The following is a 7,191-nucleotide window of genomic DNA, read 5'->3' on the forward strand; positions in this document are numbered from 1 at the left end:
TCACAGGTACCCTCAGGCATTTGTGGAAGCCTAGCGAGCTGCAAAACCTCTGCTGGACCTGGAGGCAACTACTTGAGTGTGGTGATTTGTTCCTTCATGGGCATCAGTACTGAGCAGGTAGTGTGCACAGGACAAATTCAGACTTTGTTTACTGTGGTAACTTTGTCTTCTGGCTGCAGAGAGCATCTGGCGTATTTATGACCGTGTGCTGGCTACGTGTGAGCTCTGGTTTTCAGGCTACTAATGACCTTTGTGTAGCTGCAGTGACTTTGCTGTTAGTTTGTTAACTCTGGGTTTCTTGATTGTATTTCTGAATTGCAGTGTAAACTGTCAAGTGGTTTGTAGTCATTCTGTACTTGTACTTGAAGCAAGAACTTCAAACATTTAAAACACTTATATAGTGCTTCATTTAAAATAGTGTGTGCCTAGCTCTATCAGATTGCTCTACAAATTACATTACTGGAAGACTATGCATCTAAGAATAAGTATATGGTTGAGTGGTATGATCCAGAGCTCCTTGAAGAGTGTCATTGCTTATATTGTAAAGAAATATTACTTAGGAAAGCTGCAGAAGAAGGTATCAGATTTGTCTGATTACACAAGATAGTTGTCTAGCTGGTCTAAATATGGCTGCAGGTTCCCTTTACTGCTTTCTGTGTGTGGGGAGGATTGCCTTCCTGTCCCTCATATCCAAAGCTGTGATGCCATGTGGATATTAAAATGTTTCCACGCACATTTTATTGGTTATGGATAGTACTGATAAGACCCTTGATTGAAAATACCACCAGTGTAGAGGCTTTACTTGTTAGATACCTGCATTGTATTTGTCTGCCTTTCTAACGTGGTGAGGTATTTTTTTAAACTCAGTTGGGCTTCAAATACAAATCTGTACAGTGAACAAGAGCCAGTGTTTATTTTCACAGTCTCATGACAAGAGGGAAGTCTTTTAGAAACACAAAGATTAATAATGAATGTTACCGACAGCTGTGTATATGTGTGTATCAGGTAACTATTCTTTTACTCATAAAAGTAGCTCAGAACCTAGACTTTCTGTGCATTTCATTAAATCAGCTTTTGTGTCCATCTTCTCCTTTGTTCACTGTTTCTGAAGATGCAACCTTGTGGGGCTTTTTTTTGGTTTGTCCTTTGCAAATGTGTGAGGTCTAAATATCTTCATTGGTCTGTATCAAGACTTCTTTCTATTTTGCATGCAGTTCAGCTCTTACCTGCTGCAGAGGCCTCACATTTTTTCCCCAGGCTGTGTCTGCACTAGAGGATTCTCCTGGCAGAGATGCACTGGCCAACTGTGTGACTGACGTTGCGTTGGCAGAAGCCCTTCGCATAGGTGCTATATCGGGAAAAGCTGAACTACTTTTGAGATGCCTTCTCCTGTGAGCACAGCTCCTCACCCGTACGGTAGACTGGTGTTACTGGACCAGTTAAGTGCCGGTGATAAAACTGCATCTATGGGTGTTCGGGGAAAGGTCAGGAAGTCAAATTGCAGCTGTTTATTGCAGAAGTTGTCATTGTTTCCAATAATATACATTGGGTGTGTTTTATTTACTCAGTAACAGCCATTGCTTTTTATGTGCTTGCTTAGTTTCTGGTGATTGTTGCGTAACTAAAACTTGTTGGAGAATTAAACTGCTTTGTGTTTATTGTATTAATTGATACTCAGTTGGCTCATGTTTTTTTGCTTATTCCATGATACTTCTTAGCAAGTTTATACCCTCCTTGTCTGATGGGAGTGAGCACTGGTTAGTCAGTGAGGTCATGTGTTGGTTGCTTTGGTATTGTTTTTTCTCTTTAAGTTGAAATCACTTCTTTTTGAAAGTCTGTAATAGTCAAAATCTCACCCCGTAGCTCTTTCAGCAGGTCTGTGGGGTAACCCTGTGCACTGGTATGCGAGGAAGCGTGGAGCAGAGATTCTTGAAATGTTTAGTCAGCGGTGTGTGGTGCTGTGTATCGCAGACAAAGGTGCTGGGTCCACAGCAGTTCGCTGTCTCTGCACATTCTCCTCTGAGCTGGATATAATCCTTGAGTGCAGTGGTGGGTGAACGTGGCCAACCTCCTTGGCTTGCGTGGTGCCACGTATTGTGATCAACAGCCAACTGGCATGGCTTCTTTCCAGTATCTATTTTAATAGCTATTGCTGAGTGTTGCCTATCTCGCTGTTGTGACATTAGGCCAGTGTGTGAATGAATTAAACCCCTTTGTCTAGACAATACTTGTTCTGAATTGATCTAAGTTGTCATTTCTGTTGTACTGTGCACCTGTTGCCTATTAAATCTCACTGTTGACCTCCTGTGATTCCTCTGTGTGTCATGCCAGCTGTAGTGGGCAGGTGTAGAACACTCTTAACGTGTGTATAGTAGCAGTAGAACAATTGTTGTACTCTATTGCTGACTCTCGGCAGCTCATGTGCAACTCGCTTGCTGGTGGTAGGCATGAACGGCAAACTCATTTAAAAAGGAAGCTGACTGATGGAGAAAGAAATAATTCAGCTCTAGTTTACAGTACAATTTATCAACTAAGTGTAATATGTCCTTGGTTGCACTCTGAATTTACATCTTAAGCTCACGTGGATGTACTTTTTCTCATAGTGGTTTTAGTGCTAAGGAGAACCTTTAACACCATTTATACTCAATTAATGCCTTTCATTACAGGTCTGAGATAAGATGAGCGTTAGTCAAAAGAAAAGAGGAAAGAGATATTCAGTAACAGCAGGTACTCGGAAAACACCACCTTTTGGTACCAGATCTCATCAAGAGGTACTTCTGACTTGCAGAGGAAAAAACAGGTCTAGACTAGAGGTCTAGACTTTTTTTAAGTTTGATGAATTAAGATGGCTGAAAGAGTAGTCCCCCTCCATGTCATCTGTCAGACAAGGGCTCACACAAATCCTCTTCAACCAAAAGAAAATGCTGAAACTGGCTGCTCGTGCTTCTGTTGTGAATCATTGACTGGCAGCAAATTTCTTGTTCTGCTATTAAAAACAATCTCCCTCGAATATCTAGAGGTCTGAACTGCTAGTGTAACCCTGCTGGCATTGCTGGGGGTTGCTGGGCTTTATTACTCTCGCAGCTGGCAGTCTGTTGCTAAGTTGCTGCTGTTTGCATGCAGTTTCTGAACATTTTGTGAGGAAAGCACATTTGCTCAGGTCAGAATTTTTGTTGTTGCTGTCTAGTCTTTAGACAGCAGTTTGCTTGTTTAGTTACCTAGATAACTGAGTGCTTCCCAAATACACAAGTGTCCTTTGGCTTAAACTCTGTTCTAAGACTTGTTAGTGAAGAGTTGCTGAAAGCGGGTCCTCAGTACTGAGATGTTGGGTTTTTATGTGACTGCAGATAATTTCTGAGCTATTTGTTTATACCGCCTTGGCAGATAATTGGTTATAAAAATCTGTTCATTTTATTGAGCTGGTTTGCTTGTTGTACAGATTCTTTGACTGGAAGATGATGAACTGTGAGAGTTTTACTTGCTCTCTGTGGACCTTCACCTTAGGGACAAAGAATGTCCAGTCCACCACATGGTATGGCAGTGACTCACGTGAGGAGAAGCAGTGAACTTGGAAAATAATGTCAGAATTATGACATTTGCAAAAAAATGGAAGAAGGTGTGAGGTTTGTTGATTACTTGGGTATGAGGTGAGGTTTGCTTGAACAATCAGTTTCTTATTTGTGTACATCTTCATTGTAGCAGTGCAAAAAGACTGGAGGACTGAGAAGCGGCAACTTAAAAATTTATTAGGGTTAAATCTAAGGCTTGACAGACTTTCAAAAACTGATCTTATGCTAAGGATTAACTTTCATATTGTTATTTGTGCTATTATGAAAGTTATTGCAGCATATAATGTGACGTGTTCTTTAATATCTTTAAAGAAAACCTATCCACCAAAAAAAGGGCAAAAAATCCCCTAACAACAAACAGCAAAAATAGACCAAAGAAAGAGACTCATGAGATTTAGCTTTTTAGTCTTTTTGGCTTTATCAGGTTATAGTTAGTTAAGTTGAATATGTAAGTTAAACAGACATTATTAACCTTTTTAAGAAAAAAAGTTATGAATGTATTTTTTTAATTTCACAGAATTAAGGTTATATTTTTGGTTTTGTTTGTTTTGTTCCATAAGTTGATCAGTTGTAGGCCAAAGCTGTAAATGAACCTACCATTTTCTGCTGTTTTATATGGTAAGGGTTTCATTTTTTCTAAGAAAGTAAATCTCATTAGGATCATTATTGAAGAAAAAAGAGTTGAGCTTAAAACGTGTTTTATCATCATTTGGGCCTCAAGACTTAGATGCAACATTTTGTTACTCTTAATGTACAGTTTCTACACAGTCTGTGTGGGATCCATTTTTCATGGATATGAGATGCTGTGACTATTTTTTTCCCCCTAAGTCTTTATCAGAATGGTCTTATTGATGATGCAGAGCCTTGCCAGCCTTTGCATTTAAAATGTTGGCCATTCAATTCAAGGGTGTACTGCGCACATACTGAGAACTACAGCAGAGTGGTGTGACTAAGGTTGCAAAAATAAGCCACCTAAGAGCTAGGAGTCTAATGTAAGGCAGCATAAATGAGTAAGAAGTTGCTTGCTTTCTTACCATGGACATTCCTGATGACTTTATTGATGTGACAGCACATTGCTCTCTAACTCCGGACTCCCTACTGTTAAATTTCTTGCGTCGTGCAACGTGTGGAGTAGAGTGTAACCATGGAGTTAGTATCTATTTGACGATTCATTTCCGTATATGTGGTTGTGTGGTCTGAGGTCTTACTACTGTTACTCAAAACTTACTCTGATAAGAGTTACTAATTTTAATGGGATTTTCCGTGATATCCTGCCCGTACTCTTTAAAGTTTTTGGTCCCTGTTGCATGCACGTGGGCTTGCCTGAAGCCTTCATGCTTCCCAAGAACCATCAGAGCACCAGTGACAGCCCCAGAACTACAGATTTCTTGTTTCCAGTTACAATTCCTATCCCACACCTGACACTGGAGCAGCTGCTGCGTTCAGTAGAGCTCATCAGTGCGGGGATGTCAGAAGCACGTAGGATGGAGCAGGTGGACTGGTCAGCCTGAGGCTCCTGTTGGGGTAACAGATCCCTGGGCTAAAGGAATTGGCAGTGATCATAAAGTAGTAATGTAGTTGTAATGTAAGCTTAGTCTCTACAGTCTTTAATCATTTTCATACTGGGAATACACATAAGAATGTTACAACATGGTCCACATCTTCTGTTTTCCTTTTGGTACCAAGTAAATTGGAACAGCACTAAATTTTGTAGATTATTTTGCAGAGATATTTTGAATGTGGTTTACTGTAGAAATGCAGAAGGAAAAATTCAAGCTGACTTTCATGAATTTAGGTTTGTCTGCTGCATACGCCTAACTCTTCACTTGGTTAAAAGGGAAGCGTTGCTGTACTGGGAGCTAAATTTAGGACATACTTGAAGTAAATGTAACTTTTTCAGACTTGGGTTAAGTTTTAAAGAAACAACTTGTCAAATGCACAGTTACTTGGCTCTCCGTAAAAAATATTTGCGTTGTCGTTCTGGTTTGGGTATCCATAGAGTTACATACAGTACGTGAAAAGGGGCGAGATAGTTAATATTTTATCAATTTGAGTTTAAATCGCTAAACCCCAAAAATCTAAAAGCCATGCAGATTATCATGTTCTGTGACCAATGGAGATGGTACAGATTGATTTCCTGTAAGCCCAGTGATTGATGACCTGTGAGAGAAGAGCTTTTCTGGCAGCAGGCATATTTGAGGAATTCCCTCCCTTATATGGTTTCACTTGTAAGTCTCTGCTCAGGACAGTGCCTGGAAGATGTACTTTTGTTCTATCTGGATGCCTGTTTTTATGTAGGAGCTGAGATCGTGCCACTCAGAGGGGTTTCTTGCACTGGGGAAACCCCAGGGGAGCACAGAGGCCCGCCAGGAGCTGGCAGCTGTCACCAAAGCAGCTGATAAGACCTGTGCAGGGCCAAGAGTGACAGAGGCCACCCCCTGCTCCCACAAAGGCAGCCCTGGGGAGTGCGGTGACCAGGATGGGCAAACAGGGCATAGTGCCTGGTACTGGAGGGCATCCCCCCTCAAAGGAGAGGTGTTCCACTGGCCTCCAGTACACATAACCCCATCAACTGGGCACTGTTCTGTGACCATCTGCACAGGCCAAGGGCACTCATCCTACCTGACCCTCAAGGCAGAATGGTGTGCACTCACCTGAGAGCAAAGGCTGCAGCTGCGGCTGGGGGGTCTGCACCATCAACCCCAGCTCCCAGGAGGAGCTGCTGAAAGGTGAGGCTGCAGTGCAGGTCTCGGGCTGCAGGAAGGGCCCAGACCTTTCTCCTGGGGCAGGAACAGGCAGCAGCCCTGTCTGCAAATGTGTGCCTAGGGGTAGAACCTCCTGCAGCAGGTGCTGAACTGCAGGGGGTGGTGGGAAGGCTGTGTAACATAAGGGAGCTGAGAAGCAGCACTTCAAGGATCAGCTCCTCCAAGCTCGGGAGCGATGCATCCCAGCAAAGAGGAAGTCAGGCAGAAATGCCAGGAGTCCTGCGCAATGGACAGGGAGCTCCTGGGCAAGCTCAAACACAAAAAGGAAGCCTACAGAAGAAGCAGGGACAGGTAGCCTGAGAGGAATACAGAGAAATTGTCTGAGCAGCCAGGTATCAGGTTGGGAAAGCTAAAACCCCGATAGGACTAAATCTGGCTAGGGACATCAAGGGGAACAAGAAAAGCTTGTATAGATATGTTGGTGACAAAAGGAAGACTAGGGAAAATGTGGGCACTTTCCAGAAGGCAACAGGTGACCTGGTTACCCAGGATGTGGAGAAGGCCGAGGACTCATTTGTCTCAGTCTTCACCAGCAAATGCTTTAGCTACACCGCCCAAGTCGCAGAAGGCGAAGGCAGAGTGGCCAGCAGGTCGAGGGAGGGGATTCTCCCCCTCTACTCTGCTCTCGTGAGACCCCACCTGGAGTGCTGCGTCCAGCTCTGGAGCCCTCAACATAAGGAAAATGTCAGCTGGTTGGAGCGAGTCCAGAGGAGGCCACGAAGATGCTCCGAGGGCCGGAGCCCCTCTGCTATGGGGACAGGCTGAGAGAGTTGGGCTTGTTCAGCCTGGAGAAGAGAAGGCTCCGGGGAGCCCTTATAGCACCTTCCAGTACCTGAAGGGGGGCTACAAGAAACCTG

The sequence above is a fragment of the Eurypyga helias genome, unplaced genomic scaffold (assembly GCF_000690775.1).
Source record: "Eurypyga helias isolate BGI_N326 unplaced genomic scaffold, ASM69077v1 scaffold26498, whole genome shotgun sequence".
Lineage (NCBI taxonomy): Eukaryota > Metazoa > Chordata > Aves > Eurypygiformes > Eurypygidae > Eurypyga > Eurypyga helias.